General features: G+C 42.1%; 1 protein-coding gene across 2 annotated transcripts in view; it reads right to left on the bottom strand.

Moving 5' to 3' along the window:
* Igf2bp3 (insulin like growth factor 2 mRNA binding protein 3) overlaps nucleotides 1-12,523 on the bottom strand; it is a 180,993-nt gene that overhangs the window by 84,111 nt on the left and 84,359 nt on the right. The window lies entirely within an intron of this gene.

Consider the following 12,523-nt stretch of genomic DNA (forward strand, 5'->3'; position numbering starts at 1 on the left):
ATTCCAGGTTAGCCTGAGCTAGAGTGAGGCCCTACCTCGAAAAAAAAAAAAAAAAATTTTTTTTTAGGAGACTTCCTGTTGATGGCTGCATAGGAACCACACCAAAGCAGTCTAGGGGAGGAAAAAACCAAAAATAAATAAATAAATAACACCAAAATATACTCTTCTACTAAAAAGTGAGATGTCTAAGAAATTACCAACTAGCACAGAAGTAGGAGAGATGGAGAGCATCCAGAGCCCACATAGGCAGGGAGACGCTGCTCCAGCAGCAGTGGTACCAGGTCCACAGGGCCACAGCTGCAAGGCTCAGCTTGAGCTGCAGGAAAAGCCAGGTGAGAGGATTTTCCATTCACATCAGATCTCTTTGCAAACTCAAGAAACGTGAAGGGAGAACAGCAGAGAACAATGGAGGAGCAGATCAGGAGTTAGAGGATCATGTGGACCAGCAGAAGAACTAGAGACACCATCCACAGCCTCCCCTCCCCTACCCTACCAGCAGCACAAGCTCCAGAGACTAGAGGCAGGAAGATCACAGCACCCAGCACCAACAACCAGAGCAGCAATACAACAACCAACAACCCAACCAGCCTACTTGAACCCACAGTGCACCAAAGAGGGACTCAAGCAGAAGTGCAGCATAACTGAAACCAAAATCATCCCAGAAGATAAATGGGACTATACCAGGTCAGTACCTATCAAATAAACCTGGTATATAGGCCTGAACTGGAAGTGCTAATTTCACCATCCATATCAGGATAAATTATATGTTAAATCTGATGGATGGTCAGATTTGCCATTCCTAAATAAGCCATATTTTGGGCTTATTATTTGTTGCTTTTTGATTTATAGTGGCTGTGTTTCCTCTTCTGTTATACATTAGGGAAGGTTCTCACTTGGTAACAAGCTGACTTGTAACCCTCAACAGACTAGAAATCTTAACCTCCTTGTTGACAGGATTAGGGGTGCAGGGCAACACACACCCTAAGGGACAGTTAGAGGATCTGGTTGTCGTAATACCTATTCTTGCATAACTACTCTGTACTGTTTTTCATTGAAAGTGTACATTGTTTAGTTAAATTTTAGAATCTGCCTGTATTTTCTTCCACTCAGCCTGCTTGAATACTCTTATAGCAGGCAAACCCAACACCTAGGGTCACTTTTGAACATGCTCTGAGAATCTTGAGAGCCACACCTAGCACTTTAGCTCCTATCCTGAAGATATATAGTATCAGATTGATACAACTAATAATACTGCAGCTAACTAGAAAATCCAAGCATCAAATTAATCCAAGATGCAAAAATATATACATTATAACACAATAAATACCAAAAATCAAGACAATATAAATGCACCAAAAAGTATTAATGCATCAGAAATGACCTCCAGTGGGACTGATTTAGAGGAAATGCCTGAGAAAGATTTCCAAAGAATGATTATAAATATGGTCAAAGAGGCTGGAGAGATGGCTTAACAGTTAAGCGCTTGCCTGTGAAGCCTAAGGACCCCGGTTCAAGGCTCAATTCCCCAGAACTCGTGTTAGCCAGATGCACAAGGGGGCGCACGCATCTGGAGTTCGTTTGCAGGAGCTGGAAGCCCTGGCGCGCGCTCTCGCTCTCTCTCTCTTGCTCTCTCTGCCTCCTTCTCTCTGTCGCTTTCAAAGAAATAAAAATAAAAATATGCTCAAAGAAATCAAAGAGGAAATCAAAAGAATGAAGGAGGAAATCAAAGGAATCAAAGAAGACACAGGACATCAATTTAATGAAATAAAGACGTCAATACAATACATAAATAAGGAAATAGAGGTAATAAAAAAAAGCAAGCTAGAATTACTAGCAATGAAGAACACAGTTAATAAAATAAAAAAACTCTGTAGAAAACTCTCACCAGTAGAATGGATGAGAGGACAGAATATCTAAGCTAGAAGAGCAGGTGGCAGATCTAATACAGAGAAAGCCAAACTAATATGAAAGTATGAATGGCAATTTCAAGATATTCGGGACACTATGAAAAGATCAAACATAAGAATTCAGGGTATAACAGAAGGAGAAGAATTTCACTCCAAAAGCATAGTAGGCATTTTCAACAAAATCATGGAAGAAAACTTCCCCTAAATTGGGAAAGAGGTATCAACGCAGATACAGGAATCCTTTAAAACATCAACTAGATAGACAAAACCTGGAAAGAACCTCTCCTCTCCATATAATAATTAAACTACCAAATATACAAACCAAAGAAAAAATATTGAAAGCAGTTAGAAAAATCAAGTTACCTACAAAGGCAAGCCCATCAGGATCACAGCAGATTACTCAACACAAACTTTAACAGGTAGAATGGCTTGGAGTGATGTATTCCAAGTTCTGAAAGATAACAACTGTCAACCAAGGTTACTTTATCCTGCAAAGCTATCCATTCAGATAGACAGAGGAGTAAGGACATTTCACAACAAAAGCAGGCCAAAGGAGTACTTGATGATAAAACCAGCTCTATAGAAAATACTTGAAAGATTCCTCCATGCTGAAGAGAAAAAAATCACACATATAAGGATGCGGGGGAAAAACAAGCAATACTCAAATACTAGTTAACACAAGAGAGCAAAGGTAAAACCAGAAAAATTTAAAAAAAAGGCAAAAATAAACACACACCTTTCAATAATATCTCTTAATATCAATGGCCTCAATGCCCCAACCAAAAGAAATACATTTGCAGACTGGGTTAAAAAGGAGGATCCTTCAATCTGTTGCCTCCAAGAAACCCACCTTTCTACAAAGGATGGACACTGTCTTAGGGTGAAAGGTTGGAAAACAGTGTTTCAAGCAGATGGGCCTAGAAAACAAGCAGGGGTTGCTATCCTAATATCTGACAAGGTAGACTTCATTCCAACATTAGTTAAGAAAGATGAGGAGGGTCGCTTTATATTGATTAAAGACACACTCCAACAGAAGGACATTACAATCCTAAACATATATGCACCTAACATGGGGGCTCCCAACTTCATCAAACAAATGCTATTAGAACTAGGGTCACAGATAACACCAAACACAGTGGTAGTGAGTGACTTCAATGCCCCACTCTCATCAATTGACACATCATCCCAACAAAAAATAAACAGAGGCATCTGGATTAAATAAGGCCATAGAACAAATGGACCTAACAGATATCTACAGGACATTTCATCCAAAGGCTGCAGAATATACATTCTTTTCAGCAGCACATGGAACATTCTCTAAAATAGACCATGTATTAGGACAAAAAGCAAATCTTAACAAATACAGGAAAATTGAAATAATTCCTTGCATTCTATCTGACTACAGTGGAATCAAACTACAAATCAATAGCAAGAAAAGCTATAGAGCATACACAAAATCATGAAACCTAAACAATACACTACTAAATGATGAATGGGTCAATGAAGAAATCAAGAAAGAAATCAAAAAATTCATAGTCAAATGATAATGAGAACACAACATACCAAAACCTTTGGGACGCAATGAAGGCAGTCCTAAGAGGTAAATTTATAGCTTTAAGTGCCTATAGTAAGAAATTAGAACAGTCTCAAGTAAATGACCTAATGCTTCACCTTAAAGCCTTGGGAAAAGAAGAACAAGGCATACCAAAAATCAGTAGATGGGAAGAAATAATAAAGATTAGGGCAGACAGTAAACTAGAAAAGAGATATAAAGGGAAGAGAAAGAAAGGGAGGGGGGGTACTTAATAGGATGGTATTATATATATGTAAGTAGAAGAATAGGTTAATGGGGGGTGAAAAAGCCCAAAGTAAGGTCAGGGGAAAAGACTGAGTAAAGCAAAGGTGGAGGGAGGGCTAATCAAAATCTAAGAGGATATAGATAAATCATATGGAATTCTACTTTTTTTGACAAGAGAATACTCAGGAGCCATAGACTGTTGTTAGAAAATTTTCAGTGCCAGGGATGGGATACCTTCCAGTGAGTTGTTTGCCAGGGAGGTCCCTGATGCCCCCAAATCATTATAGGCCACTGCGGAGGCCCTTGGTTTCCCACCAGGAATAGATGGTAAGACCCTATTGCTGAAGACTCCACATACTTGGGCTGCAAGGCCACTGAGAAATCCTGCTAAAATTGAGCTGATAACCTCCTCCATGTAGACCAAGAAGCCATTCTGCATGAAGTTCAATGGAAGAAAGAGAAATTACCAGTGAAGATACTCAACAGTAGACACTGAAAGCCTTATATTTGGCCACCCAGGCCAAATGAGCCAACAGGTGCAATAGTGGCACGTCTATGGTTGAAACCAACTGCCCTGTAACTGGACTGGAGGCCCGCTCCATGGGAGGGAATACATCCCTGAATCTGAAAACTTAAAACAGGGATAGTCATGAGCCCTAGGGGTGTAACATCTGCTGCTGTCTGGTTAAATGTATATACTGGGCAGTTTGGATCTCTTAATGTTCATGTCCTTATATATTAATGCTACTCTCATTTTTGGTAGAGAATCTTCTCTTTACAGATGGCAGTGACCTTGGGATGACTCAGAAGGCATCATGATGCTGGAAAGAAGAGACAGAGGAGTGCTCAGTACTGCAATATCTGTATCACACCTTCCAAGGCTCAGGGTCTAATGCTGAAGAGGTGGCAGAAAGAATGTTAAGAGCCAAAGGAAGGACAGGACTCCTTACAACATGCTCCCCCTAGATACAAAATGGCCTAGATATCCATGACCTCACAGTGCCTGACACTACCTACACAAGACCATCATAATAGGAAGAAGACACCATGACATTAAAATAAAAGAGAGGCTGATTGAGATGGAGAGGGGATATGATGGAGAATGGAGTTTCAAAGGAGAAAGTGGGGGGGAGGGAGGGTATTACCATGGGATATTTTGTATAATCATGGAAGTTGCTAATAAAAATTTGAAAAAAGGGCTGGAGAGATGGCTTCGCGGTTAAGCGCTTGCCTGTAAAGCCTAAGGACCTCGGTTCGAGGCTCGGTTCCCCAGGTCCCACGTTAGCCAGATGCACAAGGGGGCGCACATGTCTGGAGTTCCATTAGCAGAGGCTGGAAGCCCTGGTGTGCCCATTCTCTCTCTCCCCCTCTGTCTTTCTCTCTGTGTCTGTCGCTCTCAAACAAATTAAAAAAAAAAAAAAAAGAAAAAAATTTGAAAAAAATTTTAACTTTCTTATGTTCAAAAGCTACAGGTGAATCAGGTGTTGAAGCATAAACCTATAATCCCAGTACTTGGAAGTTGGTGGCAGGAGAATCAGGAGTTCAAGCCCAGCCTGAGCTACACAAAATCCTGCTTTAAAAAAAAAAAAAAAAAAGGTAGGGCTGGGAAGATAGCTCAGCACTTAATGGCACTTGCTTGCAAAGCCTATTGCCCCAGGTTCAATTTCCAAGCTACCCATGTAAAACTGGAAGCAAAATGTGGCACAAGCATTTAGTGTTCATTTGTGTGGCAAGAGGCCTTGTTGTGCCCATACACACATGTGGGTACAAATAAATAAAGTCAGAGGGATTCAGTAACTAACTTGAAAGTACTCACCAAGTAAAACTGGAACAATATGAATATCAATACATAGAAATGAACTGCAACACATAAAATGTTAACATAATAAGTTATTTAAAGTCTATCAGTTACCACTAGAAGTAAAAACTAGTAAACGTAATCAAAAATTCATCTTGCTGGGCAGGGCAGTGCACAGCTTTAATCCCAGCACTACAGAGGCAGAGGTAGGAGGACCATCCTGAGTTCGAGGCCACCCCAAGACTACACAGTGAATTCCAGGTCAGCCTGGACTAGTGTGAGACCCTACCTCAAAAAAAAACAAAAATAATTAAATAAGATTAAAATTGGTCTTGCCTTGTTCCCCCCCACACACACACACACACTCACCCTCACCCTCTCTCCCTCCCTCTCCCTCTCCCCCCCCTCTTTCTTGTTTGTGTGTGTGTGTGTGTGTGTGTGTGTGTGTGTGTGTGTGTGTGTTTCTATAGCCCAGGCTGACCTGGAATTCACTATGTAGTCTCAGGGTGGCCTCAAACTCAGCCCTCCTACTCTGCCTCCAAAGTACTGGGATTAAAGGTATGTGCCAACACACTTAGCTTTGCCTTTCTTATAAGAAACTAATTTCACAGTAACCAAATAGTGTATCTGTCAAAGTTTATACAAAAGTTTCCATTCATACATGAAAGATGACCTTTTTATCTATTATGAAATCATAGATTTCTCATAAATCTGCAGCTACTTGCACTATGAAGAGAGAAAATCAGACATGTGCTTGATGACAGGAGTCTGCATCACTATCTCACCTAAAGCAAAAAGAACCTATAAGCAGTGACAACCCAGTAGCAATGGTCACACACCCTGTGCCCAGATCCTGAGTTCTAACACTACTCTGAACAAAAGGAATCAGAGCTCCTTAGAAAAATGGTAAATGAGGAACAATCCTGGACTTGCTTTTGTAAATGTTTTTATTGATTATCCATTTGTGGGGCAGGGGAGACTGTGTGTGTGCACGCATGCATGTGTGCGCATGAGCATGCCAGGCCCTCCTGCCACTGAAAACAAGTTCCAGACACAGGTGCCACTTTGGGTATCTGGCTTTACGTGGGTACTAGGGAACTGAACTTAGGCCATCAGATTTTGCAAGCAAGTGACTTTAACCGCCGAGACATCTCTCCAGCCCCCTGGACTATCTTGTAGTGTCAGAAAATAAGGAAAGCAGGGCGTGGGTGGCACAAGCCTTTAATCCCAGCACTCAGAGGCAGAGGTAGGAGGATCGCTATGAGTTCCAGGCCACCTTGAGACTACATAATGAGTTCCAGGTCAGCCTGGATTAGAGGGAGACTCTACCTCGAAAAAACAAAAAGGAAAGAAAGGAAATACTCAAAGGAAAAAATAATATATACAGTGATGAGGTGACACCAAGCTCCCAACAGCAACATTTGAACAGCAAAATAAAGTAGCATTATATTATACCTTAATACAAAAATAAATCTTCCTAAATCCAAATAACTGAGTAAGTGAGGAAGACCAGACAAATCTTCACGGGAGAGGATTTCTTTCAAGGAGGTGAAGTATAATCCTCTCCCTTAGCATGGCATGGGCAGTGAGATACTTCCTGTGCCCAGTGTAGGAAGGTGGGGCTGGTAGCCCAACAGAGAAACAAGCTACCCTGAACTATTTTATGCAGAAAACCAAGGTTATTATGGAGTAGCCAGTCGTGGATAGTGCTGTACATTTCATATGATGTAATGAGAATGGCATTTTCTCAGGGATCTTCCTTCCCCAAGCTCATAGGCCAATCGAACCACAAGCAAAATTTCAGAAGTGCAACCAAGAGTACTAAAAATTGTCAAGGTCATCAAAAACAAGGAGGGCCAAGGTACTGTCACAGGAAAGAGGAGAGGAACCAAAGGAGACATGACAACAAAACATAATGCAATGTCCTGGAAGGATCCTGGAACAGGATATTAGATAAGAATGAAGGAAGGGGTGCCCAGCTAGCTCACTCACAGCATGAGACTCTTTTTTTAAAAAAAATATATATTTTATTTACTTATTTTTTGGGGGAGAGAGAATGGGCACGCCAGGGCCTCCCGCCACTGCAAATGAACTCCAGAGGCATGTGCCCCCTTGTGCAATAAGGCTTACGTGGGTCCTGGAGAGTCAAACCGGGATCCTCTGGCTTTGCAGGCAAACACCTTAACCACTAAGCCATCTCTGCAGGTCATGAGACTCTTTAAGACTGAGGAAAATCTGGCTAGATGAAGCATTGCCTCGGGTTTATTATCAAGTACAAACAACAATGCTAGTTCATTAACTGTGACTAATGTGCCATAATAGATTTCGCATTAACAGAGGAGACTGGGTCTGGAGTATAAGGCAACTCTTTCTACTATCTTTTCAGTCTTTCTATACATCTCCAAGTATTCTAAAATTAAAAACTTATCTAAAAAGAGAAATGAAGCACCAGTAAGAGCTGCAACAAGCACTAACCTTGAAGAAAAACTGAGAGGAGCTAACCACAAAATAATACACATCGTGATTCCATTTATAGCAAATGAGATCTATAGAAACAAAGTAGATTGGTGGCTGCCAGGGGCTGAAAACAGGAGGAAACAGGAAGAGGGTGTGTGTGTGGTGGGGGGGGGGGGTTGCTCCTTGAGGTGATGGAAATGTTCTAAACTTAGACAGTAGTGATAGAACAAAACTCAGGGAATATGTTTCAAATGACTGAGCTGTGCTGGAAAGATGGCTGACTGGTTTAGTGTGCTTCCTGTACAAGCAGGATGGCCTGAGACCACCAGTGTGAATCTAAAAATGCTACATACACAGCTGGGTGTGGCCACACATGTCTGTCCTCCCAGTCTTGGGTGCAAAGCTCGACGGCAGAGGTTCATTTCCCCAGTACCCACATAATGCCAGATGCACAATGTGACATATTCGCCTGAAGTTCATTTGGAGTGGCAGGAGACCCTAGCGAGCCTACATTCACTTGCTCCCTGTCTCTGCCTCTTTCTCTCCAACTCTCTCAAATATATACATAAATACATAAATAAATAAATAAAACAATTTTAAAAAATCAGCTGTGTGTGACAGTGCATCCCTTTAATTCCAGCACTCAAGGGAGGCAGAGGTAGGAGGATCAATATATGTTTCAGACCAGCCTGACAGTGAATTCCAGGTCAGCCTGGGCTACAATGAGACCCTACCTCAAAAAAAAAAAAACAATCAAACAAAAAAACCCCAAGCCTGGCATAGTGACTTTAATTCCAGCACTTGGGAGACCGAGGTAAGAGGATCGCTATGAGTTTGAGGCCAGCCAGGGACTACAAAGCAAGTTCCAGGTCAAGTTGGGCTAGAGCAAGACACTACCTTGGGCCTCCTCATCCCAAAAATGACAGGGAGAAAGAGAGAGGATGAATGGGTATACCAGGGCCTCCTGCAATTCCAAATGCATATACATCTGGCCTGACTGAGTAACTGAACCCAGGCCACCAGGATGTGTAAGCAAGCACCTTAAACTGCTAAACCATCTCTCCCTCAAAAATGATCTTTATGTCATATGAAGATATCACTAAAATTGGTATCTACACAAAATAAGATGTGGGGCTTGAAAGATGGTTCAGTGGTTAAAGGTGCTTGCCATATAACCTGGGCTCAATTCCCCAGGACCCATGTAAAGCCAGGTACACAAAGTAGCATATGCATCTGGGGTTCATTTGTAGTGGCAGGAGGCCCTGGCATGCCCATATTCACTTTGTCTGCCTCCCCACCCTCTCTATAAGGTGCATCATATTAGAAGCGCTAACATTAACAAGTATGAGTTGGGATTGGCTCTGCTGGTGGGAACATAAGAATGGTATAAATACGTTGAAAGACAGTTTGAACTCAATGATTCCTAGATAGGTGATAAAGAAAAATCAAAATACTAAGAGAAAAATCTTGTTCTCTTACCAACTTAGGAACTGTGGCTAGATGTTTCTGAATTTAGTTAACAGTAGACAAATATGTTTTCTTATATCTGTGGAAATACATAAAAATACAAAAAAGAATAGTCCCTGTAAATTGCTAATGAAGGGGTTTTATACTTGCAGTTTAGGAAATAATTCAGGGAGCACATGAGTTTCTGGATTACCAAAAACGTCAACAACAGGAACTATGAAACTGCACAAACTGGATAGTAATAACACACTCCAGAATCACCAGCAAGCCAATGAAGAAACTGAGGAGGAGTTGGGGAGATGTCAGTGCTTGCCAGGCTAGCATGAGTTTAGATCCCAGAACCCAAAAAACGCGGGATGCCATAGGCGCGTCTGTAATCTCAGCATGCACAGAGTAAGATGGGAAGTAGAGACAGGACAACCACCTAGAAGCTCGGGCCAGCAAACGCAGCAGTGAAAAACAGAGACGACTTCAACCAATGTGGAAGGCAAACACCAACATCCCAAGTTGTCTTCTGACTATGTGCAGACACACAACAAAAAAGAAACTAAAAATTTATTAAAAATAATGAAAATGGAAATACACAATATGAAAACTACACTTTTCCCTCAACAGAGACAGAACCGAAGGAAGCAATTAATACTATCATCATTAAAATTCAATGAAGGGCTGGAGAGATGGTTTAGCAGTTAAAGCACTTGCCTGTGAAGCCTAAGGTACCAGGTTCGATTCCCCAGAACCCATGTAAACCAGATGCACATGGTGGCAAATGCATCTGGAGTTCATTTTCAGTGGCTAGAGGCCCTAGCATGCCCATTCTCTCTCTCATAAATAAATGAAAATAAAGTATTTTGGGGGGAGGGAGGGAATTACCATGGGATATATTTTATAATCATGAAAAATGTTAATAAAAACTTAAAAAATAAATAAATAAATAAATAAATAAAGTATTTTTAAAAGAATTAATACAGAATGTGATGCTACACTTATATAATCCCAATATTCAGAAGGCTGAGACAGAAGGATCATGAGTTTGAGGTCAGCCAATACTACATAATGAGTCCCAGAGCAGACTCAGCTACAGAGCAAGTCCCTTTTTCTTGGGGTGTGGGGGCTGAGGTAGGGTCTCACTCTAGCCCAGACTGACCTGAAATTCACTATGTAGTCTCAGGGTAGCCTTGAACTCAAGGCAATCCTCCTACCTCTGCCTCCCAAGTGCTGGGATTAAAGGTGTGCGCCACCATGCCTGGCTCACAAGTCCCTGTCTTTAAATCAGTAAATCAATTCGTCAATCAATCAGAAAGATTTTAAAACAAAAACATTCTGGACAGCCCGATAGTTTTAACTTCATAAATAAGCCCCCCCAGGGGCTGGGGAGATGATTTAATGGCTAAAGTGCTTCCTACACAAGCCTGAGGACCCGAGTTTGTATCCCCAGCACACATGAAAAAGCCAGATGTGGAAGCCTGTCTACAATCCCAATGCTAGAGAGACAGAGACAGGAGGATCCCAGTGCTTGTTGGCTAATGTGAACAGCTGAAATCAGTGAGCTCCAGGTTCAGTGAAAGACCCTGTCTGAGAAAACGAGGTGGAGAGCAAGTGAGGAAGCCACTCAACACTGATCCTGGCTTCTACATGCACACATGTGCAGGTGCACCCCCATGCACATGTACCTACACATACACCCAAACATGAAATAAACCCCATTAAAACACAAAACAGGTCAGGGTGTGGTGGTATACACCTTTAATCCCAGCACTCGGGAGGCAGAGGTATGAGGATTGCCATGAGTTCAAGGCCACCGTGAGACTACATAGTGAATTCCAGGTCAGCCTAGACCAGAGTTAAGACCCTACCTTGGGGAAAAAAAAAAAAAAAACAGGCTTTATTATAATGATCAAGGTATCAATAAAATTCAATGACCCAGGGCTGGAGAGCTGGCTCAGCAGAGAGGCACTTGCTTGCAAGCCTGCCAGTTCAGGTTCGATTCCCCAGTACACACATAAAACCAGATGCACCAAGTGGTGTATGTGTCTGAAGATCATGCACAGTGGCAAGAGGCAGTAGTGCACCCATTAATTCTCATATTCATTCCCTCCCTCCCTCCCTTTTCCTATATGTGTGCAAACAAAAATATTTATTAGAGCCGGGAGTGGTGGCACAGGCCTTTAATCCCAGCACTCTGGAGGAAGAGGTAGGAAGATCTCTGTGAGTTCGAGGCCACCCTGAGACTACACCGTGAATTCCAGGTCAGCCTGGGCTAGAGCGAGGCCCTACCTTGAAAAACCAACCAAACAAACAAACAAAAATTTATTAGGTACTACCATAGTGCTAAGTTTGGGAGAATTAGGGAGACACATTTGATCTAGTAAGGCAGGAAAATAAATGCAGGTTTTGTGGAAGAAATAGCATCTGAGTTGGGGGATGAAAAAATTGGTAGAAATTGCCTGGAGTGGTGGCACATGCCTTTAACCCCAGAACTTGGGAGGGAGAGGTAGGAGAACTGCCATGAGGTTGAGGCCACCCTGAGACTCCATAGTGAACCCTAGGCTAGAATGAGACCCTACCTCAAAAAAAAAAAAAAAAAAAAGTGATAGAGGTTAAGAAAGATGGGGGTTGTGGGGATGGCTCAGTGGATAAAAGGCTTGCTGTGTACGAGACAGAGTTCAGATTCCCTGCACCCACATAAATGCTGGCTGGCTGTGGCAGACTGCTATTAGTCCCAGAATACAGTAGGCAGACATGGGATCCTCAGATGGGGCAAGCAGCTAGCTAGACTAGCTGCATGTCAAGCTCTGGGCTCATGTGAGAGGCCCTACCTAAGTAAAATAAAGAGGATCATAAAGGTGGACATTTATGTCAACATCTGGCCCCCAAACTCACACATACACATGTGTAAGCGCACCTATACATATACTGTGCCCACATACATCCACACATACACGTATAAAAATTAAAATAAATTATAATGAACTAAAGGAGTAGCTGGGCGTGGTGGCACATGCCTTTAATTCCAGCACTTGGAGGTAGGAGGATTGCTGTGAGTTCAAGGCCACCCTAAGACTACATAGTGAATTCCAGGTCAGCCTGGACTAG

Source organism: Jaculus jaculus, chromosome 16, assembly GCF_020740685.1.
Source record: "Jaculus jaculus isolate mJacJac1 chromosome 16, mJacJac1.mat.Y.cur, whole genome shotgun sequence".
NCBI classification, from domain to species: domain Eukaryota; kingdom Metazoa; phylum Chordata; class Mammalia; order Rodentia; family Dipodidae; genus Jaculus; species Jaculus jaculus.